The 27,686-nt window shown below is 40.9% G+C and overlaps 1 pseudogene; it reads right to left on the minus strand.

Annotated features, from left to right (window-relative positions):
• The window catches only part of LOC119332764, an 86,695-nt pseudogene that overhangs the window by 8,867 nt on the left and 50,142 nt on the right, over positions 1–27,686 (minus strand).

Consider the following 27,686-nt stretch of genomic DNA (forward strand, 5'->3'; position numbering starts at 1 on the left):
CCCGAGGCTCCAGCAGCCCCTTATCTTGATAGTCTCGAGCTTTGGCGCTAACATCTTACTCCCACATATGCACTATAGCCTAGGGAGATCGTGCAGGTGGATGCGCTTCAGGTTGGGGAAATATATAACTGTTTGCTTCTTTTGGCGCTCAGGGTCCAAAGGGAAGATCTCCATAAGATCGCCACAACACATGATCTCGAGGGTTGCTAATTGAGGTAAGGTAGTCATATGTGCGGATAAGGGGAGAACATGTATGAGCCTCGGGCAATAGTCTAGGTGCAAGAAGGTTAGGTATTGAAAGGAATTTTTATTGGGTAGGAACATTGTGTTGCACATCCAGATGAAGCGTGCCTTTAGGAGCTGGGATGCTCAAAATGTGTTCAACTGAGGAAAGCATTCAAACCCAGTAGAATGTCTTTTCTCATCACCATCCAAGGTGGGAGTAGCAAAGACATAGCTTAGGTTGGGGCACCTCTCAATCTGACACCATCCAAGGTGGCTCCAGGATTGTCTAATATGGCGCCAACCTATAACATATGGGAATAGGATGATGGTGATGGGCAAGCTGTCATGCACATGCAACTTACTAGCACGGTCGCATATATAACCAGGGATTAAAGCACTAGTTCCTTGGGTGCTGCCCTGCTTTTGCAGTAATCCACTCCTCATCTCCTCTTCATCTTGTATGTGGATATACCAGCCCGTTAACTCTTCAGCAACAACAGCAGGCGGGCCAAACCACATCCAGCAGGTTGCACCCTGATGTCTACTACACAACCTTCTTCTTGTAGACGTTGTTGGGCCTGCAAGTGCACAGGTTTGTAGGACAGTAGCAAATTTCTCTCAAGTGGATGACCTAAGGTTTATCAATCCATAGGAGGCGTAGGATGAAGATGGTCTCTCTCAAACAACCCTGCAACCAAATAACAAAGAGTCTCTTGTGTCCCCAACACACCCAATACAATGGTAAATTGTATAGGTGCACTAGTTCGGCAAAGAGATGGTGATACAAGTGCAATATGGATGATAGATATAGGTTTTTGTAAACTGAAAATATAAAAACAGCAAGGTAACTAATGATAAAAGTGAGCACAAACGATATTGCAATGCATTGAAAAAAGGCCTAGGGTTCATACTTTCACTACTGCAAGTTCTCTCAACAATAATAACATAGTTGGATCATATAAATATCTCTCAACACGCAACAAAGAGTCACTCCAAAGTCACTAATAGCGGAGAACAAATAAAGAGATTATGGTAGGGTACTAAACCACCTCAAAGTTATTCTTTCCAATCAATCCGTTGGGCTATTCCTATAAGTGTCACAAACAGCCCTAGAGTTCGTACTAGAATAACACCTTAAGATACAAATCAACCAAAACCCTAATGTCACCTAGATACTCCAATGTTACCTCAAGTATCCGTGGGTATGATTATACGATATGCATCACACAATCTCAGATTCATCTATTCAACCAACACATAGAACCTCACAGAGTGCCCCAAAGTTTCTACCGGAGAATGATGGCGAAAACATGTGCCAACCCCTATGCATAGGTTCATGGGCAGAACCCGCAAGTTGATCACTAAAACATACATATAGTGGCACATGATATCCCATTGTCACCACAGATACGCACGGCAAGACATATATCAAGTGTTCTCAAATCTTTAAAGATTCAATCCGATAAGATAACTCCAAAGGGAAAACTCAATCCATTACAGGAGAGAAGAGGGGGGGGGGAAGAAACATAAGATCCAACTATAATAACAAAGCTCGCGATACATCAAGATCGTGCGAAATCAAGAACATGAGAGAGAGAGAGAGAGAGAGAGAAAGAGAGATCAAACACATAGCTACTGGTACATACCCTCAGCCCCGAGGGTGAACTACTCCCTCCTAGTCATGGAGAGCGCCGGGATGATGAAGATGGCCACCGGTGAGGGTTCCCCCCTCCGGCAGGGTGCCGGAACAGGGTCCCGATTGACTTTTGGTGGCTACAGAGGCTTGCGGCGGCGGAACTCCCGATCTAATCTCTGTTCTGGAAGTTTTAGGGTACGCGAGTATATATGGGCGCAGGAAGTATGTCGGTGGAGCTTCGGGGGGCCCACGAGGCAGGGGGCGCGCCCTAGGGGGGGCGCCCCCACCCTCGTGGGCACCTCCCTTCTCTCCTGAAGTGGGGTCCAAGTCCATCCGGTAGCTTTCCTTCCAAAAGTAACTTCACTAGTTGATTTCGTTCCGTTTCGACTCCGTTTGATATTCCTTTTCTTCAAAACACCGAAATAGGCAAAAAGCAACAATTCTGGGCTGGGCCTCTGGTTAATAGGTTAGTCCCAAAAATAATATAAAAGTGGGTAATAAAGCCCAATATTGCCCAAAACAGTAGATAATATAGCATGGAGCAATCAAAAATTATAGATACGTTGGAGACGTATCAGGCATCCCCAAGCTTAATTCTGCTCGTCCTCGAGTAGGTCAACAACAACAACAACAACAACAAAGCCTTTAGTCCCAAACAAGTTGGGGTAGGCTAGAGGTGAAACCCATAAGATCTCGCAACCAACTCATGGCTCTGGCACATGGATAGCAAGCTTCCACGCACCCCTGTCCATAGCTAGCTCTTTGTCGATACTCCAATCCTTCAGGTCTCTCTTAACGGACTCCTCCCATGTCAAAATCGGTCGACCCCGCCCTCTCTTGACATTCTCCGCACGCTTTAGCCGTCCGCTATGCACTGGAGCTTCTGGAGGCCTGCGCTGAATATGCCCAAACCATCTCAAACGATGTTGGACAAGCTTCTCTTCAATTGGTGCTACCCCAACTCTATCTCGTATATCATCATTCCGGACTCGATCCTTCCTCGTGTGGCCACACATCCATCTCAACATACGCATCTCCGCCACACCTAACTGTTGAACATGTCGCCTTTTAGTCGGCCAACACTCCGCGCCATACAACATTGCGGGTCGAACCGCCGTCCTGTAGAACTTGCCTTTTAGCTTTTGTGGCACTCTCTTGTCACAGAGAATGCCAGAAGCTTGGCGCCACTTCATCCATCCGGCTTTGATTCGATGGTTCACATCTTCATCAATACCCCCATCCTCCTGCAACATTGACCCCAAATACCGAAAGGTGTCCTTCCGAGGTACCACCTGGCCATCAAGGCTAACCTCCTCCTCACAGCTAGTAGTACTGAAACCGCACATCATGTACTCGGTTTTAGTTCTACTAAGCCTAAACCCTTTCGATTCCAAGGTTTGTCTCCATAACTCTAACTTCCTATTTACCCCCATCCGACTATCGTCAACTAGCACCACATCATCCGCAAAGAGCATACACCATGGGATATCTCCTTGTATACCCCTTGTGACCTCATCCATCACCAATGCAAAAAGATAAGGGCTCAAAGCTGACCCCTGATGCAGTCCTATCTTAATCGGGAAGTCATCGGTGTTGACATCACTTGTTCGAACACTTGTCACAACATTATTGTACATGTCCTTGATGAGGGTAATGTACTTTGCTGGGACTTTGTGTTTCTCCAAGGCCCACCACATGACATTCCGCGGTATCTTATCATAGGCCTTCTCCAAGTCAATGAACACCATATGCAAGTCCTTCTTATGCTCCCTATATCTCTCCATAAGTTGTCGTACCAAGAAAATGGCTTCCATGGTCGACCTCCCAGGCATGAAACCAAACTGATTTTTGGTCACGCTTGTCATTCTTCTTAAGCGGTGCTCAATGACTCTCTCCCATAGCTTCATTGTATGGCTCATCAGCTTAATTCCACGGTAATTAGTACAACTCTGAACATCCCCCTTGTTCTTGAAGATTGGTACTAATATACTCCATCTCCATTCTTCTGGCATCTTGTTTGCCCGAAAAATGAGGTTGAAAAGCTTGGTTAGCCATACTATCGCTACGTCCCCGAGACCTTTCCACACCTCAATGGGGATACAATCAGGGCCCATCGCCTTGCCTCCTTTCATCCTTTTTAAAGCCTCCTTCACCTCAGACTCCTGGATGCGCCGCACAAAACGCATGCTGGTCTCATCAAAGGAGGTAAATGATAAAAAATATAATTTTTTTAGGTGGAGTGCTACTTGGCATAATTTCAATGTAATTCTTCTTAACTGTTGTATGAATATTCAGATCCGAAAGATTCAAGACAAAAGTTCATATTGACATAAAAATAATAATACTTCAAGCATACTAACAAAGCAATTATGTCTTCTCAAAATAACATGGCCAAAGAAAGTTATCCCTACAAAATCATATAGTCTGGCTATGCTCTATCTTCACCACACAAAGTATTTAAATCATGCACAACCCCGATGACAAGCCAAGCAATTGTTTCATACTTTAACTTTTTCAAAACTTTTCGATCTTCACGCAATACATGAGCGTGAGCCATGGATATAGCACTATATGTGGAATAGAATGGTGGTTGTGGAGAAGACAAAAAGAGGGAAGATAGTCTCACATCAACTAGGCGTATCAACGAGCTATGGAGATGCCCATCAATAGATATCAAAGTGAGTGACTAGGGATTGCCATGCAATGGATGCACTAGATCTATAAGTATATGAAAGCTCAACAAAATAAACTAAGTGGGTGTGCATCCAACTTGCTTTCTCATGAAGACCTAGGGAATTTTGAGGAAGCCCATCATTGGAATATACAAGCCAAGTTCTATAATGAAAAATGCCCACTAGTATATGAAAATGACAACATAGGAGACTCTCTATCATGAAGATCACGGTGCTACATTGAAGCACAAGTGTAGTCGAAGGATAGTAGCATTGTCCCTTCTCTCTTTTTCTCTCATTCATTTTTTTGTTTGGGCCTTCTCTTTCTTTTTTATGGCCTCTTTTTTTTGTCCGGAGTCTCATCCTGTCTTGTGTGGGAATCATAGTCTCCATCATCCTTTCCTCACTTGGGACAATGCTCTAAAAATGATGATCATCACACTTTTATTTTCTTACGACTCAACAATTACAACTCGATACTTAGAACAAATATGACTCTATATGAATGCCTTTGTCAGTGTACCGGGATATGCAATGAATCAAGAGTGACATGTATGAAAGAATTATGAACGGTGGCTTTGCCACAAATACGATGTCAACTACATGATCATGCTAGCAATATGACAATGATGGAGCGTGTCATAATAACGGAACGGTGGAAAGTTGCATGGCAATATATCTCGGAATGGCTATGGAAATGCCATGATAGGTAGGTATGGTGGCCGTTTTGAGGAAGGTATATGGTGGGTGTATGATACCGGCGAAAAGTGCGCGGTATTAGAGAGGCTAGCAATGGTGGAAGGAATAATAGTGCGTATAATCCATGGACTCAACATTAGTCATAAAGAACTCATATACTTATTGCAAAAATATACAAGTTATCAAAGCAAAGTATTACGCGCATGCTCCTAGGGGGATATATTGGTAGGAAAAGACCATCGCTCGTCCCCGACCGCCACTCATAAGGAAGACATTCAATAAATAAATCATGCTCCGAGTTCATCACATAACGGTTCACCATACGTGCATGCTACGGGAATCACGAACTTTAACACAAGTATTTCTCAAATTCACAACTACTCAACTAGCATGACTCTAATATCACTATCTTCATATCTCAAAACAATCATCAAGCATCAAACTTCTCATAGTATTCAATACACTCATAAGAATTCTTACAAATCTTTTATGCTTAGCATATTAGGATTATTTAAGCAAATTACCATGCTATTTAAGACTCTCAAAATAATATAAGTGAAGCATGAGAGTTCATCTATTTCTTCAAAATAAAACGACCACCATGCTCTATAAGATATAAGTGAAGAACTAGAGCAAACAACAAACTACTCCGAAAGATATAAGTGAAGATCGATGAGTAGTCGAATAATTATGCAACTATGTGAAGACTCTCCCATTTAATAATTTCAGATCTTGGTATTTTATTCAAACAGCAAGCAAAGCTAAAGAAAATAAAACGATGCTCCAAGCAAAACACATATCATGTGGTGAATAAAACTATAGCTCCAAGTAAAGTTACCGATGAACGTAGACGAAAGAGGGGATGCCCGGGGCATCCCCAAGCTTAGACGCTTGGTTATCCTTAAATATTACCTTGGGGTGCCTTGGGCATCCCCAAGCTTAGGCTCTTGCCACTCCTTATTCCATAGTCCATCGAATCTTTACCCAAAACTTGAAAACTTCACAACACAAAACTTAACAGAAAACTCGTAAGCTCTGTTAGCGAAAGAAAACAAAACACCACTTCAAGGTACTGTAATGAACTCATTATTTATTTATATTGGTGTTAAACTTACTGTATTCCAACTTCTCTCTGGTTTATAAACTATTTTACTAGCCATAGATTCATCAAAATAAGCAAACAACACACGAAAAACAGAATCTGTCAAAAACAGAACAGTCTGTAGTAATCTGTAACTAACGCAAACTTCTAGAACTCAAACAATTCTACCAAAATAGGAAGACCTAGATAATTTTATTATTGATCTTCTTCAATTGGAATAAGTATTTTATCACATTCTGGTGATTTTAAACAATTGTTTTTGTGAACAGAAAGTTTCTGGAATTTTCAGCAAGATCAAATAACTATCATCCAAGAAGATCCTATAGGTCTTACTTGGCACAAACACTAATTAAAACATAAAACCACATCTAAACAGAGGTTAGATGGATTATTTATTCCTAAACAGAACCAAAAATCAAGAAACTAAAATAAAATGGGGTTGCCTCCCAACAAGCGCTAACGTTTAACGCCCCTAGCTAGGCATGATGATTTCAATGATGCTCACATAAAAGATAAGAATTGAAACATAAAGATAGCATCATGAAGAATATGACTAGCACATTTAAGTCTAACCCACTTCCTATGCATAGGGATTTTGTGAGCAAACAACTTATGGGAACAATAATCAACTAGCATAGGAAGGCAAAACAAGCATAACTTCAAGATTTAAAGCACATAGAGAGGAAACTTGATATTATTGCAACTCCTACAAGCATATATTCGTCCCTCATAATAATTTGTAGTAGCATCATGAATGAATTTAACAATATAACCAGCACCTAAAGCATTCTTTTCATGATCTACTTGCATAGAAATTTTACTACTCTCCACATAAGCAAAATTATTTTCATTCGGGATAGTGGGAGTATCATAAGAGACTTGAACACTATAAATTGTTTCCACGTTAAAAGAGTAATGTTCAGAGAAAGGGTACTCATAATCATGACAAGTTTTATAAATATAATCATTACTACTCTTTATAGCATAAGTTTCATCACAATAATCATCAGAAGTAGCAACTTTGTTCTCATCATAATCGATTGAAACCTCTTCCGAAATAGTGGATACATCACTAAATAAAGTCATGACCTCTCCAAATCCACTTTCATAAATATAATCATCATAGGTAGAAGGCATGCTATCATCATAACAACTTTGCATATCAAAACTTGAGAGGCTAAAAATATCATCTTCATTAAACGTAGCATCCCCAAGCTTGGGACAAACATTAATTGCAGCAAATATATTCTCAAATATGTCATCCTCATCAAACATAGCTTCCCCAAGCTTGGGTCTTTTCATATCATAAGAATAATCACTCTCATCATTAATAATATGGATAGCACCAATAGTATAGCAAACATTATATTCTTCCAAGCAAGTGCCAAAAAGATTTCCAAGATCATAAGAAGTATCACTATCTTCCCAATCATAATCATCACAACAAGAAATAGGTATAATGAGATCATCATCAAGTGCATCATCTTCACAATTATTTTTGATTCATTTTCATGAGGCACAACAATAATAGGAGCAACATTATTTGGGAGAGATATCTTTTTACCTCTCTTACTTTTTCTTTTCTTCTTCTTCACCACATCATGTGTGGCTTCAATCCTCTTTTTGGAGCTCCTTATTAATGAGATTGGTTGAATAGAAGGCTCCTCCTCGTTACCTGATTCATCATAAGAAATAATAGGAGGAGATTGGGAAGTCTCTTCCCTTTCGTTAGTATTCTCTTCATCTTCTATTTGTTTCCTTCTCTTTATGTAATTGGCAATATAAGGATTTTCAATACAATTCACCGCACAATACATATAAATTTTCTCTAGATCAAAATGAAGAACTTTATTGAGGGAAAATTTTGGAATATCCTTAGTTAAACATTTCATTTCTTCATAACCCATAAGCAAGCTAAGTTCATTATAATTTGCAAGGGAAATCAACTCATCATAATTTTTGGACACGATTAGGTCGTGAAACAATTTGCATCGGATAGCTAAATGACCACTTTCATTGCAAAGTCCACAAGTACGGCCAAGAAAATTTAAATTTTCAGCACAATCGTCTAGCCTTTCTTGCAACAATTTAGTTTCTAAATACTTATGCCTCTTGCAATATTTATCTTCCCTATTTGGAGTGTATTTGCAAACTCAATGCACTCCACGGAAATTGACATGCTTATAGGAGATATTTTCATCATAACTAGTGCAATCATCATTTGTATCATGGATATTCAAAGAATTCGTACTAACAATATTGCAATCATGGTCATCATTCACATATTTAGTGCCAAACATTTTAATGCATTCTTCTTCTAACACTTTGGCACAATTTTCTTTTCCATCATACTCACGAAATATATTAAAAAGATGAAGCGTATGAGACAAACTCAATTCCAGTTTTTTGGTAATTTTATTTTATAAACTAAACTAGTGCCAAAACAAGAAAACAAAGATTCGATTGCAAGATCTAAAGATATACCTTCAAGCACTAACCTCCCCGGCAACGGCGCCAGAAACTGCTCGATGTCTACTACACAACCTTCGTCTTGTAGACGTTGTTGGGCCTGCAAGTGCACAGGTTTGTAGGACAGTAGCAAATTTCCCCTCAAGTGGATGACCTAAGGTTTATCAATCCGTAGGAGGCGTAGGATGAAGATGGTCTCTCTCAAACAACCCTGCAACTAAATAACAAAGAGTCTCTTGTGTCCCCAACACACCCAATACGATGGTAAATTGTATAGGTGCACTAGTTCGGCGAAGAGATGGTGATACAAGTGCAATATGAATGATATATATAGGTTTTTGTAAACTGAAAATAAAAAAACAACAAGGTAACTAATGATAAAAGTGAGCACAAACGATATTGCAATGCGTTGAAACAAGGGCTAGGGTTCATACTTTCACTAGTGCAAGTTCTCTCAACAATAATAACGTAGTTGGATCATATAACTATCCCTCAACACGCAACAAAGAGTCACTCCAAAGTCACTAATAGCGGAGAACAAACGAAGAGATTATGGTAGGGTACGAAACCACCTCAAAGTTATTCTTTCCAATCAATCCGTTGGGCTATTCCTATAAGTGTCACAAACAGCCCTAGAGTTCGTACTAGAATAACACCTTAAGATACAAATCAACCAAAACCCTAATGTCACCTAGATACTCCAATGTCACCTCAAGTATCCGTGGGTATGATTATACGATATGCATCACACAATCTCAAATTCATCTATTCAACCAACACATAGAACCACAAAGAGTGCCCCAAAGTTTCTACCGGAGAATCACGATGGAAACATGTGCCAACCCCTATGCATAGGTTCATGGGCGGAACCCGCAAGTTGATCACCAAAACATACATCTAGTGGCACGTGATATCCCATTGTCACCACAGATACACACGGCAAGACATACATGAAGTGTTCTCAAATCTTTAAAGACTCAATCCGATAAGATAACTCCAAAGGGAAAACTCAATCCATTACAAGAGAGAAGAGGGGGAGAAGAAACATAAGATCCAACTATAATAACAAAGCTCGCGATTCATCAAGATCGTGCCAAATCAAGAACACGAGAGAGAGGGAGAGATCAGACACATAGCTACTGGTACATATCCTCAGCCCCAGGGGTGAACTGCTCCCTCCTCGTCATGGAGAGCGTCGGGATGATGAATATGGCCACTGATACGTCCCCGACGTATCTATAATTTTTGATTGCTCCATGCTATATTATCTACTGTTTTGGACTATATTGGGCTTTATTTTCCACTTTATATTATTTTTGGGACTAACCTATTAACCGGAGGCCCAGCCCAGAATTGTTGTTTTTTTCCTATTTCAGTGTTTCGAAGAAATAGAATATCAAACGAAATGAAACCTTTGGGAACGTGATTTTCTCACCGAACGTGATCCAGGAGACTTGGACCCTACTCCAAGAAGTAAAAGAGGCGGTCACAAGGGTGGGGGGCGCGCCCCCTCTAGGGCGCGCCCCCTGCCTCGTGGGCCCCCTGTTGCTCCACCGACGTACTCCTTCCTCCTATATACCTACGTACCCCCAAATGATCAGATACGGAGCCAAAAACCTAATTCCACCGCCGCAACTTTCTGTATCCACGAGATCCCATCTGGGAGCCTGTTCCGGAGCTCTGCCGGAGAGGGCCGTCATCACGGATGGCTTCCTCATCATCATAGCCCCTCCGATGAAGTGTGAGTAGTTTACCTCAGACCTTCGGGTCCATGGTTGTTAGCTAGATGGCTTATTCTCTCTTTTTGGATCTCAATACAATGTTCTCCCCCTCTCTCATGGAGATCTATTCAATGTAATCTTCTTTTTGTGGTGTGTTTGTTGAGACCGATGAATTGTGGGTTTATGATCAAGTCTATCTATGAATAATATTTGAATCTTCTCTGAATACTTTTATGTATGATTGGTTATCTTTGCAAGTCTATTCGAATTATCAGTTTGGTTTGGCCTACTGGATTGGTTTTTCTTGCAATGGGAGAAGTGCTTAGCTTTGGGTTCGATCTTGCGGTGTCCTTTCCCAGTGACAGAAGGGGCAGCAAGGCACGTATCGCATCGTTGCCATCGAGGATAATAAGATGGGGTTTTTATCATATTGCATGGAACTATCCCTCTACATCATGTCATCTTGCTTAAGGCGTTACTTTGTTTTTAACTTAATACTCTAGATGCATGCTGGATAGCGGTCGATGAGTGGAGTAATAGTAGTAGATGCAGGCAGAGTCGGTCTACTTGTCTCGGACGTGATGCCTATATACATGATCATACCTAGATATTCTCATAACTATGCTCAATTCTGTCAATTGCTCAACAGTAATTTCTTCACCCACCGTAGAATACTTATGCTCTTGAGAGAAGCCACTAGTGAACCCTATGGCCCCCGGGTCTATTATCATCATATCAATCTCCATCACTTTATTATTGCTTTGTTTTTACTTTGCCTTTTACTTTTTGCTTTGCATCTCTATATCAAAAATACCAAAAATATTATCTATCATCTCTATCAGATATCACTCTCGTAAGTGACCGTGAAGGGATTGACAACCCCTAATCGCGTTGGTTGCGAGGAGCTATTGTATTGTGCAGGTACGAGGGACTTGAGCGTACCCTCCTACTGGATTGATACCTTGGTTCTCAAAAACTGAGGGAAATACTTACGCTACTTTGCTGCATCATCCTCTCCTCTTCGGAGAAATCCTACGCAGTGCTCAATAGGTAGCAAGAAAAATTTCTGGCGCCGTTGCCGGGGAGTCTACCAAAAAGTCAACATACCAAGTACCCATCACAATCCCTATCTCTCGCATTACGTTAAGTTGCCATTTGCCTCTCATTTTCCTCTCCCCCACTTCACCCTTGCCGTTTTATTTGCCCTCTCTTTCCCAATCTCCTTCTCCTTCTCTTTTTCCATTTGCCTTTTTCTCGCTTGCCTTTTGTTTGCTCGTGTGTTGGATTGCTTGTTTGTCGCGTTGGCTCAAGATACTACCAAATTGTGTGACTTCACCAATACCAATAATAATGATTTCCTTAGCACTTCGGTTGCTCCTCATGCCAATACTGAATCTTGTGAAATCAATACTGCTTTGTTGAATCTTGTTATGAAATATCAATTCGCCGGCCTTCCTAGTGAAGATGCCGCTACTCATCTGAATAGCTTCGTTGATTTATGTGATATGCAAAAGAAGAAAGACGTCGATAATGATGTTGTTAAATTGAAGCTATTTCCTTTTTCGCTTAGAGACCGTGTTTTCGTATTTGCCTAAAAATAGTATTGATTCTTGGAACAAGTGCAAAGATGCTTTTATCTCTAAGTATTTTCCTCCCGCTAAGATCATCTCTCTTAGAAACGATATTATGAATTTTAAGCAGCTTGATCATGAACATGTTGCACAAGCTTGGGAGAGAATGAAATTAATGATACGTAATTGTCGTACTCATGGTTTGAATTTATGGATGATTATACTAAAAATTTATGCCGGATTGAATTTTGCTTCTAGAAATCTTTTAGATTCGGCCGCGGGAGGCACTTTTATGGAAATCACTTTATGAGATGCTACTAAACTCCTAGATAATATTATGGTTAATTATTCTCAATGGCATACTGAAAGATCTTCTAATAAAAAACGCATGCGATAGAAGAAATCAATGTTTTGAGTGGAAAGATGGATGAACTTATGAAATTATTTGCTACTAAGAGTGTTTCTTCTGATCCTAATGATATGCCTTTGTCTACTTTGATTGAGAATGATAATGAATCTATGGATGTGAATTTTGTTGGTAGGAATAATTTTGGTAACAACGCGTATAGAGGGAATTTTAATCCTAGGCCTTATCCTAGTAATCCTTCTAATAATTATGGAAATTCCTACAACAACTCTTATGGAAACTTTAATAAGATGCCCTCTGAATTTGAGAATAGTGTTAAAGAGTTTATGAATTCACAAAAGAATTTTAATGCTTTGCTTGAAGAGAAATTTCTTAAAGTTGATGATTTGGCTAGGAACGTTGATAGAATTTCTCTTGAGGTTGATTCTTTAAAGCTTAGATCTATTCCTCCTAAGCATGATATCAACGAGTCTCTGAAAGCCATGGGAATTTCCATTGATGAGTGCAAGGAAAGAACCGCTAGGATGCGTGCTACGAAATATGCCTTTATTAAAGCGTGTTCTTCCAATTCCTATGAAAATCAAGATGAAGATCTAAAAGTTATTGATGTGTCCCCTATCGAATCTTTGTTTGGCAATATGAATCTTGATGAAATTTAATATGATCTTCCTTTACCAAGAAGGCGTTCTAAAAATTCGGAGTATTTTGATCTTGATGATGAAATTAATGAAAGTGGGATTGAAAGAAATAAAACCCTAGATGTTGCTAAACCCACTATATTGGCTTTCAAGGAATTTAATTATGAAAGTTGCTCTTTTATTGATTGTATTTCCTTGTTGCAATCCGTGCTAAATTCTCCTCATGCTTATAGTCAAAATAAAGCCTTTACCGAACATATTGTTGATGCCTTGATGCAATCTTATGAAGAAAACTTTAGTTGAAAGTTTCTATCCCTAGAAAACTCTATGATGAGTGGGAACCAACTATTAAAATTAAAATAAAAGATCATGACTTTTATTCTTTGTGTGATTTGGGTGCTAGTGTCTCCACTATCCCCAAAACTTTGTGTGATTTTCTAGATTTACGTGACTTTGATGATTGCTCTCTAAACTTGCATCTTGCGGATTCCACTATTAAGAAACCCATGGGAAGAATTAATGATGTTCTTATTGTTGCAAATAGGAATTATGTGCCTGTATATTTTATCGTTCTTGATATAGATTGCAATCCTTCTTGCCCTATTATTCTTGGTAGACCTTTCCTTAGAACGATTGGTGCGATTATTGATATGAAGGAAGCGAATATTAGATTCCAATTTCCATTAAAAAAAGGGCATGGAACACTTTCCAAGAAAGAAAATAAAATTGATATATGAAACTATCATGAGAGCCACTTATGGATTGCCTACCAAAGATGGCAAAACCTAGATCTATCCTCGCTTTTATGCCTAGCTAGGGGCGTTAAACGATAGCGCTTGTTGGGAGGCAACCCAATTTTATTTTAGTTTTTTTTTGCTTTTTCTTCTGTTTAGGAATAAATAACCCATCTACCTTCTGTTTGGATGTGGTTTTGTATTTTAATTTGTGTTGGTGCCAAGTTAGACCTATAGGATCTTCTTGGGTGATAGTTATTTGATCTTGTTGTAATTTCCAGAAACTTTGCGTTCAGTGGCTGAATTGTTCAAAATCACAATAACGTGATAAAATACTGATTCCAATTGCTGCTGATCAATAAATAAATTGTGTAGGTCGTCCTATTTTGGTATATGTTTTGGAGTTCCAGAAGTTTGCGTTAGTTACAGATTAGTACATACTGTTCTGTTTTTGACAGATTCTGTTTTTCGTGTGTTGTTTGCTTATTTTGACGAATCTATGGTTAGTAAAATAGTTTATAATCCATAGAGAAGTTGGAATACAGTAGGTTTAACACCAATATAAATAAATAATGATTTAATTACGGTACCTTGAAGTGGTCTTTTGTTTTCTTTCTCTAACGGAGCTCACGAGATTTTTATTAAGTTTTGTGTTGTGAAGTTTTCAAGTTTTGGGTGAATTCTTTTGATGGATTATGGAACAAGGAGCGACAAGATCCTAAGCTTGGGGATGCCCATGGCAACCCCAAGATAATCCAAGGATACCAAAAATTCAAAGCTTGGGGATGCCCCGGAAGGCATCCCCTCTTTCGTCTACTTCCATCGGTAATTTTACTTGGAGCTATATTTTTATTCACCACATGATATGTGTTTTGCTTGGAGCATCTTGTATTATTTGTGTCTTTGTTTGTTAGTGTGCCACAACCATCCTTGCTTTACACACCTTTTGAGAGAGCCATACATGAATTGGAATTTGATAGAATACTCTATGTGCTTCACTTATATCTTTTGAGCTATGTAGTTTTTCTCTATGTGCTTCACTTATATCTTTTGAGCTATGTAGTTTTTCTCTATGTGCTTCACTTATATCTTTTGAGCGTTATAATGTTGCTCCATGTGCTTCACTTAGATCTTTTAGAGCACGGTGGTGGATTTATTTTAAAGAAACTATTGATCTCTCATGCTTCACTTAGATTATTTTGAGAGTCTCTAATAGCATGGTAAATTGCTTAATATTAATATGCTCGGTATTCAAGATTTGTGAAACTTTCTTTTGAGTGCGTTGAATACTAAGAAAACATTGATGCTTGATAATTGTTTTGAGATAAGAAGATGGTGATATTAGATTTATGCTAGTTGAGTAGTTGTGAATTTGAGAAATACTTGTGTTAAAGTTTGTGATTCCCATAGCATGCACGTATGGTGAACCGTTATGTGATGAAGTCGGAGCATGATTTATTTATTGATTGTCTTCCTTATGAGTGGCAGTCGGGGACGAGCGATGGTCTTTTCCTACCAATCTATCCCCCTAGGAGCATGTGCATAATACTTTGCTTTGATAACTTCTAGATTTTTGCAATAAGTATATGCGTTCTTTATGACTAATGTTGAGTCCATGGATTATACGCACTTTTTCCCATCCTTCCACCATTGCTAGCCTCTCTATTACCGCGCACCTTTTGCCGGTATCATACACCCACCACATACCTTCCTCAAAACAGCCACCATACCTACCTATCATGGCATTTCCATAGCCATTCCGAGATATATTGCCATGCAACTTTCCCCCGTTCCGTTTACTATGACACGCTCCATCATTGTCATATTGCTAGCATGATCATTTAGTTGACATCATATTCTTACATACATGTCACTCTTGATTCATTCCATATCCCGGTACACCACCGGAGGCATTCATATAGAGTCATATTTTGTTCTAAGTATCGAGTTGTAATTGTTGAGTTGTAAGAAAAATAAAAGTGTGATGATCATCATTTTTATAGCATTGTCCCAAGTGAGGAAAGGATGATGGAGACTATGATTCCCCCATAAGTCGGGATGAGACTCCGGACGAAAAAAAGAGGACATAAAAAAAGAAAAGGCCCAAATAAAAAAATGAGAGAAAAAGAGAGAAGGGACAATGTTACTATCCTTTTACTACACTTGTGCTTCAAAGTAGCACCATGATCTTCATGATAGAGAGTCTCTCATTTTGTCAGCTTCATATACTAGTGGGAATTTTTCATTATAGAACTTGGCTTGTATATTCCAATGATGGGCTTCCTCAAATTGCCCTAGGTCTTCATGAGCAAGCAAGTTGGATGAACACCCACTTAGTTTCTTTTGTTGAGCTTTCATATACTTATAGCTCTAGTGCATCCGTTGCATGGCAATCCCTACGCACTCACATTCATATCTATTGATGGGCATCTCCATAGCCCGTTGATACGCCTAGTTGATGTGAGACTATCTTCCCCTCTTTTTGTCTTCTCCACAACCACCATTCTATTCCACATATAGTGCTATATCCATGGCTCACGCTCATGTATTGCGTGACGATCGAAAAAGTTTTGAAAATGTTAAAGTATGAAACAATTGCTTGGCTTGTCATCGGGGTTGTGCATGATTTAAGTACTTTGTGTGGTGAAGATAGAGCATAGCCAGACTATATGATTTTGTAGGGATAACTTTCTTTGGCCATGTTATTTTGAGAAGACATAATTGCTTCGTTAGTATGCTTGAAGTATTATTATTTTTATGTCAATATGAACTTTTGTCTTGAATCTTTCGAATCTGAATATTCATACCACAATTAAGAAGATTTGCATTGAAATTATGCCAAGTAGCACTCCGCATCAAAAATTCTCTTTTTATCATTTACCTACTTGAGGACGAGCAGGAATTAAGCTAGGGTATGCCTGATACGTCTCCAACGTATCTATAATTCTTGATTGCTCCATGCTATATTATCTACTGTTTTGGACTATATTGGGCTTTATTTTCCTATTTGCAATTCTGGGCTGGGCCTTCGGTTAATGGGTTAGTCCCAAAAATAATATAAAAGTGGATAATAAAGCCCAATATTTCCCAAAACAGTAGATAATATAGCATGGAGCAATCAAAAATTATAGATATGTTGGAGACGTATCACACCCTCATTAGCAGCAAAAACCTGCAGGTGGTCTTGAAAGATGATATCTCTTGCATATAAATAATGATTGAGTTGTCTAATTCCTTGAGCACATCCGCTATCACCAACAACAACGCTACTTCCAGGAAAATAATCTATCTCTATATGTCCACCAAAGTCAGAATATCCTTTCACTTTTGTAGAGAAGCCGAAATTTAGTAAGCCAAAAGGTCCTCTCACTTCTCTACGAGAGTTGAAATATCCTCTGATGGGCCTTAGCGACCTAAGGAGTCTTGCATCCCTTATAGAAATGTAGCAATCAAAGGTTGGAGCCGGACTTGTAGCAGCGATTGCAACAATATATGATGACCCTGTAGCAGCACTAGTCTCCTTGTGCTTTTCTTCCCAATCAACATGGCCAGATGCTGATCTAGATCGGATGGTTTCAATGTGCATCATCTCCAAGATTGCCGTTTCGTTAGTTGGTGGCCATTGTATTGCTTGCAGCTTCTCACAACCCAATAGTATGATCCGCTTGAGGTTCAGTGCTACAACTTCTCTGAGGTCAAGGGTCTTCACCGATGTTCCTGAGAGGTCTAGCTCCTGGAGGTTATCCATCACGCCTCTTAGCAGCACACTCTTCAATTTGGCATGGCCCCGGAAGGAGGTTCTAGATATCTTAGGAATAGCAGCATCAGTGACAATGAAACTAAATGACTCAAGCAATGGGGGCAGAATATCGGAGACAACTTGTTCCAATCCAACACAATTCTCAAGGATTATTGTCTTCAAGTGGCTGGCATTGGATATGTTAGGGGCTGGCTGGTGCATGATTATTTTTTTGCACAGTCCGGGTCAGCTGCAACTTTGAGCTTGACGAGTCTAGTTGTACTGCCACATAGTTCAACTATGCTCATCCAATCCTTGAGCCCCTCCACATTCAGCTCCCTGAGTTCATCCATTAAACACATCATTGTGTTTGAGTACCAGTCTGTATACCTCAGGCCCAACACCCATAGCTTCTGGAAACATGATCCATTTTGGTTACTTCTTTGATGCTCCAACACAACCTTCTTCTTGTAGACGTTGTTGGGCCTCCAATGCAGAGGTTTGTAGGACAGTAGCAAATTTCCCTCAAGTGGATGACCTAAGGTTTATCAATCCGTGCGAGGCGTAGTATGATGATGGTCTCTCTCAAACAACCCTGCAACCAAATAACAAAGAGTCTCTTGTGTCCCCAACACACCCAATACAATGGTAAATTGTATAGGTGCACTAGTTCGGTGAAGAGATGGTGATACAAGTGCAATATGGATGGTAGATATAGGTTTTTGTAATCCGAAAATATAAAAACAGCAAGGTAACAAGTGGTAAAAGTGAGCGTAAACGGTATTGCAATACTAGGAAACAAGGCCTAGGGTTCATACTTTCACTAGTGCAAGTTCTCTCAACAATAATAACATAGTTGGATCATATAACTATCGCTCAACATGCAACAAAGAGTCACTCCAAAGTCACTAATAGCGGTGAACAAATGAAGATATTATGGTAGGGTACGAAACCACCTCAAAGTTATTCTTTCCAATCAATCCGTTGGGCTATTCCTATAAGTGTCACAAATAGTCCTAGAGTTCGTACTAGAAAAACACATTAAGACACAAATCAACCAAAACCCTAATGTCACCTAGATACTCCAATGTCACCTCAAGTATCCGTGGGTATGATTATACGATATGCATCACACAATCTCAGATTCATCTATTCAACCAACACATAGAACCTCAAAGAGTGCCCCAAAGTTTCTACCGGAGAATCACGACGAAAACGTGTGCCAACCCCTATGCATAGGTTCATGGGCGGAACCCGCAAGTTGATCACCAAAACATACATCAAGTGAATCATGTGATATCCCATTGTCACCACAGATATGCACGGCAAGACACACATCAAGTCTTCTCAAATCTTTAAAGACTAAATCCGATAAGATAACTTTAAAGGGGAAACTCAATCCATTACAAGAGAGTAGAGGGGGAGAAGAAACATAAGATCCAACTATAATAGCAAAGCTTGCGATACATCAAGATCGTGCCAAATCAAGAACACGAGAGCGAGAGAGAGATCAAACACATAGCTACTGGTACATACCCTCAGCCCCGAGGGTGAACTACTCCCTCCTCGTCATGGAGAGCGTCGGGATGATGAAGATGGCCACTGGTGAGGGTTCCCCCCTCCGGCAGTGTGCCGGAACAGGGTCCCGATTGAGTTTTGGTTGCTACAGAGGCTTGCGGCGGCGGAACTCCCGATCTATTCTCCTCTTCTGAAGTTTTAGGGTACGTGGGTATATATGGGTGAAAGAAGTACGTCGGTGGACCTCCAGGCTGTCCAAGAGGCAGGGGGCATGCCCTAAGGGGGTGGGCGCGCCCCCCACCCTCGTGGGCAGCCTAGGACTCCCCTGGCGTGCACTCCAAGTTTTTTCGGTAGCTTTCCCTCCAAAAATAACTTCTCCAATTGATTTCATTCCGTTTCGACTCCGTTTGATATTCCTTTTCTTCGAAACACTAAAATAGGCAAAAAACAGCAATTTTGGGCTGGGCCTCCGGTTAATAGGTTAGTCCCAAAAATAATAGAAAAGTGGATAATAAAGCCCAATAATGCCCAAAACAGTAGATAATTTTTGATGTGGAATGTGATTGCTCCATGCTATGTTATCTACTGTTTTGGGCAATATTTGGCTTTATTATCCACTTTTATATTATTTTTGGGACTAACCTATTAACCGAAGGCCCAGCCCAGATTTGCTGTTTTTTGCCTATTTCAGTGTTTCGAAGAAAAGGGATATCAAACGGAGTCGAAACGGAACGAAATCAACTGGAGAAGTTATTTTTGGAAGGAAAGCTACCGGATGGACTTGGACCCCACGTCAGGAGCTAAGGGAGGTGCTCATGAGGGTGGGGGGCGCGCCCCCTGCCTCGTGGGGCCCCCGAAGCTCCACCGACGTACTTCCTGCACCCATATATACTTACGTACCCTAAAACTTCCGGAACGGAGAATAGATCGGGAGTTCCGCCGCCGCAAGCCTCTGTAGCCACCGAAAACCAATCGGGACCCTGTTCCAGCACCCTGTCGGAGGGGGGAACCCTCACCGGTGGCCATCTTCATCATCCCGGCTCTCTCCATGACAAGGAGGGAGTAGTTCACCCTCGGGGCTGAGGGTTTGTACCAGTAGCTATGTGTTTGATCTCTCTCTCTCTCTCTCTCTCGCGTTCTTGATTTGGCACGATCTTGATGTATCGCGAGCTTTGCTATTATAGTTGGATCTTATGTTTCTTCTCCCCCTCTTCTCTCTTGTAATGGATTGAGTTTTCCCCTTGAAGTAATCTTATCGGATTGAGTCTTTAAAGATTTGAGAACACTTGATGTATGTCTTGTCGTGCGTATCTGTGGTGACAATGGGATATCACGTGATTCACTTGACGTATGTTTTGGTGATCAACTTGCGGGTTCCGCCCATGAACCTATGCATAGGGGTTGGCACACGTTTTCGTCATGATTGTTCGGTAGAAACTTTGGGGCACTCTTTGAGGTTCTATGTGTTGGTTGAATAGATGAATCTGAGATTGTGTGATGCATATCGTATAATCATACCCACGGATACTTGAGGTAACATTGGAGTATCTAGGTGACATTAGGGTTTTGGTTGATTTGTGTCTTAAGGTGTTATTCTAGTACGAACTCTAGGGATGTTTGTGACACTTATAGCAATAGCCCAACGGATTGTTTGGAAAGAATAACTTTGAGGTGGTTTCTGTTGGGAAACGTAGTAATTTCAAAAAGTTCCGACGCACACGCAAGATCATGGTGATGCATAGCAACGAGAGGGGAGAGTGTTGTCTACGTACCCTCGTAGACCGTTCGCGGAAGCGTTATATCAACGCGGTTGATGTAGTCGTACGTCTTCATGTCCGACCGATCCAAGTACCGAAAGCACGGCACCTCCGAGTTCTGCACACGTTCGGCTCGGTGACGTCCTCGCCTTCTCGATCCAGCAAGAGGGGCGAAGTAGTAGATGAGTTCCGGCAGCACGACGACATGGTGACGGTGTTGGTGAAGAACAATCTTCGCAGGGCTTCGCCTAAGCACTACGAAAACTATGACGGAGGATAAACTAGAGGAGACGGGGTTGCCGGCACACGGCTTGGTGTTTCTTGATGTGTCTTTGGTGCTAGCCCTGCCCCTCTATTTATATGTTGAGCCCTGGGGTCGAAACTTGGAGTAAAAGCCTCCACAAAGTCGGTTTCACCCGAAAGGCAAGAGTCCTTCTCGGACTCCAGGGCCAGACGCCAGGGTTCCCGGCGTCTGGACCCAGACGCCAGGGACCCTGGCGTCTGGCCCCTAGACTCCACAAAACTTCCTTTTTGCGCTTTCCAAAAACCTTGTGGGCTTTCCCCTATGGCCCAAATAAAGTGTTCTCGTACCCAAACATTTCAGGAAACATCCGGAACCCCTTCCGGTGAATTCCGGAACCCTTCCGGTGACCAAACACTATTATCCCGTATATCAAACTTTGTCTCCGAACCATTCCGGAGTTCCTCGTCATGTCCGTGATCTCATCCCGGACTCCGAACAAGATTCGGTCACCAACATACTTAACTCACATAGTACTATATCGTCAACGAACGTTAAGCGTGCGGACCCTACAGGACACCTCTCTGGTCAATAACCAATAGCGGGACATGGATGCCCATATTGGCTCCTACATATTCTACGAAGATCTTTATCGGTCAGACCGCATAACAACATATGTTGTTCCCTTTGTCATTGGTATGTTACTTGCCCGAGATTCGATCGTCGGTATCTCAATATCTAGTTCAATCTCGTTACCGGCAAGTCTCTTTACTCGTTCCGTAATACATCATCTCGCAACTAACTCATTAGTTGCAATACTTGCATGGCTTATGTGATGTGCATTACCGAGAGGGCCCAGAGATACCTCTCCGACAATCGGAGTGACAAATCCTAATCTCGAAATACGCCAACCCAACATTCACCTTTGGAGACACCTGTAGAGCTCCTTTATAATCACCCAGTTACGTTGTGACGTTTGGTAGCACACAAAGTGTTCCTCCGGTAAACGGGAGTTGCATAATCTCATAGTCATAGGAACATGTATAAGTCATGAAGAAAGCAATAGCAACATACTAAATGATCGAGTGCAAAGCTAACGGAATGGGTCAAGTCAATCACATCATTCTCCTAATGATGTAATCCCGTTAATCAAATAACAACTCTTTGTCTATGGTTAGGAAACATAACCATCTTTGATTAACGAGCTAGTCAAGTAGAGGCATACTAGTGACACTCTGTTTGTCTATGTATTCACACATATATTATGTTTCCGGTTAATACAATTCTAGCATGAATAATAAACATTTATCATGAAATAAGGAAATAAAAAATAACTTTATTATTGCCTCTAGGGCATATTTCCTTAAGTCTCCCACTTGCACTAGAGTCAATAATCTAGATTACACAGTAATGATTCTAACACCCATGGAGCCTTGGTGCTGATCATGTTTTGCTTGTGGAAGAGGCTTAGTCAACGGGTCTGCAACATTCAGATCCGTATGTATATTGCAAATTTCTATGTCTCCCACCTGGACTAAATCCCGGATGGAATTGAAGCGTCTCTTGATGTGCTTGGTTCTCTTGTGAAATCTGGATTCCTTTGCCAAGGCAATTGCACCAGTATTGTCACAAATTATTTTCATTGGACCCGATGCACTAGGTATGACACCTAGATCGGATATGAATTCCTTCATCTAGACTCCTTCATTTGCTGCTTCCAAAGCAGCTATGTACTCCGCTTCACACGTAGATCCCACCACGACGCTTTGTTTAGAACTGCACCAACTGACAGCTCCACCGTTTAATATAAACACGTATCCGGTTTGTGATTTAGAATCGTCCAGATCAGTGTCAAAGCTTGCGTCAACGTAACCATTTATGATGAGCTCTTTGTCACCTCCATAAATGAGAAACATATCCTTAGTCCTTTTCAGGTATTTCAGGATATTCTTGACCGCTGTCCAGTGATCCACTCCTGGATTACTTTGGTACCTCCCTGCTAGACTTATAGCAAGGCACACATCAGGTCTGGTACACAGCATTGCATACATGATAGAGCCTATGGCTGAAGCATAGGGAACATCTTTCATCTTCTCTCTATCTTCTGCAGTGGTCGGGCATTGAGTCTTACTCAACTTCACACCTTGTAACATAGGCAAGAACCCTTTCTTTGCTTGATCCATTTTGAACTTTTTCAAAACATTGTCAAGGTATGTGCTTTGTGAAAGTCCAATTAAGCGTCTTGATCTATCTCTATAGATCTTGATGCCCAATATGTAAGCAGCTTCACCGAGGTCTTTCATAGAAAAACTTTTATTCAAGTATCCCTTTATGCTATCCAGAAATTCTATATCATTTCCAATTAGTAATATGTCATCCACATATAATATCAGAAATGCTACAGAGCTCCCACTCACTTTCTTGTAAATACAGGCTTCTCCAAATGTCTGTACAAAACCAAATGCTTTGATCACACTATCAAAGCGTTTATTCCAACTCCGAGAGGCTTGCACCAGTCCATAAATGGATCACTGGAGCTTGCACACTTTGTTAGCTCCCTTTGTATCGATAAAACCTTCCAGTTGCATCATATATAACTCTTCTTCCAGAAATCCATTCAGGAATGCAGTTTTGACATCCATCTGCCAAATTTCATAATCATGAAATGCGGCAATCGCTAACATTATTCGGACAGACTTAAGCATCGCTACGGGTGAGAAGGTCTCATCGTAGTCAATCCCTTGAACTTGTCGAAAACCTTTTGCAAAAAGTCGAGCTTTGTAGACAGTAACATTACTGTCAGCGTCGGTCTTCTTCTTGAAGATCCATTTATTCTCAATTGCTTGCCGATCAACGGGCAAGTCAATCACAGTCCACACTTTGTTCTCATACATGGATCCCATCTCAGATTTCATGGCTTCTAGCCATTTTGCGGAATCTGGGCTCACCATCGCTTCTTCATAGTTCGTAGGTTCATCATGATCTAGTAGCATGACTTCCAGAACAGGATTGCCGTACCACTCTGGTGCGGATCTTACTCTGTTTGATCTACGAGGTTCAGTAATAACTTGATCTGAAGTTCCATGATCATCATCATTAACTTCCTCACTAATTGGTGTAGGTGTCACAGAAACCGGTTTCTGTGATGAACTACTCTCCAATAAGGGAGCAAGTACAATTACCTCATCAAGTTCTACTTTCCTCCCACTCACTTCTTTTGAGAGAAACTCCTTCTCTAGAAAGGATCCATTCTTGGCAACGAATGTCTTGCCTTCGGATCTGTGATAGAAGGTGTACCCAACAGTTTCCTTTGGGTATCCTATGAAGACACATTTCTCCGATTTGGGTTCGAGCTTATCAGGTTGAAGCTTTTTCACATAAGCATCGCAGCCCCAAACTTTAAGAAACGACAACTTTGGTTTCTTGCCAAACCACAGTTCATAAGGCGTCGTCTCAACGGATTTCGATGGTGCCCTATTTAACGTGAATGCGGCCGTCTCTAAAGCATAACCCCAAAACGATAGCGGTAAATCAGTAAGAGACATCATAGATCGCACCATATCTAGTAAGGTACGATTACGACGTTCGGACACACCATTACGCTGTGGTGTTCCGGGTGGCGTGAGTTGAGAAACTATTCCGCTTTGTTTCAAATGTAGACCAAACTCGTAACTCAAATATTCTCCTCCACGATCAGATCGTAGAAATTTTATTTTCTTGTTACGATGATTTTCAACTTCACTCTGAAATTCTTTGAACTTATCAAATGTTTCAGATTTATGTTTCATTAGGTAGATATACCCATATCTGCTTAAATCATCTGTGAAGGTGAGAAAATAACGATATCCGCCACGAGCCTCAACATTCATCGGACCACATACATCTGTATGTATGATTTCCAACAAATCTGTTGCTCTCTCCATAGTACCGGAGAACGGCGTTTTTGTGATCTTGCCCATGAGGCACGGTTCGCAAGTACCAAGTGATTCATAATCAAGTGATTTCAAAAGTCCATCAGTATGGAGTTTCTTCATGCGCTTTACACCGATATGACCTAAACGGCAGTGCCACAAATAAGTTGCACTATCATTATCAACTCTGCATCTTTTGGCTTCAACATTATGAATATGTGTATCACTACTATCAAGATTCATCAAAAATAGACCACTCTTCAAGGGTGCATGACCATAAAAGATATTACTCATATAAATAGAACAACCATTATTCTCTGATTTAAATGAATAACCGTCTCGCATCAAACAAGATCCAGATATAATGTTCATGCTCAACGCTGGCACCAAATAACAATTATTTAGGTTTAAAACTAATACCGAAGGTAGATGTAGAGGTAGCGTGCCGACCGTGATCACATCGACTTTGGAACCATTTCCCACGCACATCGTCACCTCGTCCTTTGCTAGTGTTCGCTTAATCCGTAGTCCCTATTTCGAATTGCAAATATTAGCAACAGAACAAGTATCAAATACCCAGGTGCTACTGCGAGCTCTAGTAAGGTACACATCAATAACATGTATATCACATATACCTTTGTTCACCTTGCCATCCTTCTTATCCGCCAAATACTTGGGACAGTTTCGCTTCCAGTGTCCAGTCTGCTTGCAGTAGAAGCACTCAGTTTCAGGCTTAGGTCCAGATTTGGGTTTCTTCTCCTGAGCAGCAACTTGATTGCTGTTCTTCTTGAAGTTCCCCTTCTTCTTCCCTTTACCCTTTTTCTTGAAACTGACGGTCTTATTGACCATCAACACTTGATGCTCCTTCTTGATTTCTACCTCCACAACCTTTAGCATTGCGAAGAGCTCGGGAATTGTCTTATCCATCCCTTGCATGTTATAGTTCATCACGAAGCTCTTGTAGCTTGGTGGCAGTGATTGAAGAACTCTGTCAATGACACTATCAACAGGAAGATTAACTCCCAGTTGAGTTAAGTGATTATGATACCCAGACATTTTGAGTATATGTTCACTGACAGAACTATTCTCCTCCATCTTGTAGCTATAGAAATTATTGGAGACTTCATATCTCTCAATCTGGGCATTTGCTTGAAATATTAACTTCAACTCCTGAAATATCTCATATGCTCCATATCGAGTAGTCATTAGCTTTGCTCTGCCAGATGTTCATAACATCTGGTGTTGCTCCTGCAGCAGGCTTGGCACTTAGCGGTGCTTCCAGGACGTAATTCTTCTGTGCAGCAATGAGGATAATCCTCAAGTTACGGACCTAGTCCGTGTAATTGCTACCATCATCTTTTAACTTTGCTTTCTCAAGGAACGCATTAAAATTCAACGGAGCAACAACACGGGCCATCTATCTACAATCAACATAGACAAGAAAAATACTATCAGGTACTAAGTTCATGATAAATTTAAGTTCAATTAATCATATTACTTAAGAACTCCCACTTAGAAAAACATCCCTCTAATCTTCTAAGTGATCACGTGATCCAAATCAACTAAACCATAACCGATCATCACGTGAAATGGAGTAGTTTTCAATGGTGAACATCAATATGTTGATCATATCTACTATATGATTCACGCTCGACCTTTCGTCTCAGTGTTCCGAGGCCATATCTGCATATGCTAGGCTCGTCAAGTTTAACCTGAGTATTCTGCGTGTGCAAAAACTGGCTTGCACCCGTTGTAGATGGACGTAGAGCTTATCACACCCGATCATCACGTGGTGTCTGGGCACGACGAACTTTGACAACGGTGCATACTCAGGGAGAACACTTTTATCTTGAAATTTAGTGAGAGATCATCTTATAATGCTACCGTCAATCAAAGCAAGATAAGATGCATCAAAGATAAACATCACATGCAATCAATATAAGTGATATGATATGGCCATCATCATCTTGTGCTTGTGATCTCTATCTCCGAAGCACCGTCATGATCACCATCATCACCGGCGCGACACCTTGATCTTCATCGTAGCATCGTTGTCGTCTCGCCAATCTTATGCTTCCACGACTATCGCTACCGCTTAGTGATAAAGTAAAGCATTACAGCGCAATTGCATTGCATACAATAAAGCGACAACCATATGGCTCCTGCCAGTTGCCGATAACTCAGTTACAAAACATGATCATCTCATACAATAAAATTTAGCATCATGTCTTGACCATATCACATCACAACATGCCCTGCAAAAACAAGTTAGATGTCCTCTACTTTGTTGTTGCAAGTTTTACGTGGCTGCTACGGGCGTAGCAAGAACCGTTCTTACCTATGCATCAAAACCACAATGATAGTTTGTCAAGTTGGTGCTGTTTTAACCTTCGCAAGGACCGGGCGTAGCCACACTTGGTTCAACTAAAGTTGGAGAAACTGACACCCGCCAGCCACCTGTGTGCAAAGCACGTCGGTAGAACCAGTCTCGCGTAAGCGTATGCGTAATGTCGGTCCGGGCCGCTTCATCCAACAATACCGCCGAACCAAAGTATGACATGCTGGTAAGCAGTATGACTTATATCGCCCACAAGTCACTTGTGTTCTACTCGTGCACAACATCAACGCATAAAACCTAGGCTCGGATGCCACTGTTGGGAAACGTAGTAATTTCAAAAAAATTCCT

The sequence above is a fragment of the Triticum dicoccoides genome, chromosome 7A (genome assembly GCF_002162155.2).
Source record: "Triticum dicoccoides isolate Atlit2015 ecotype Zavitan chromosome 7A, WEW_v2.0, whole genome shotgun sequence".
NCBI lineage: Eukaryota > Viridiplantae > Streptophyta > Magnoliopsida > Poales > Poaceae > Triticum > Triticum dicoccoides.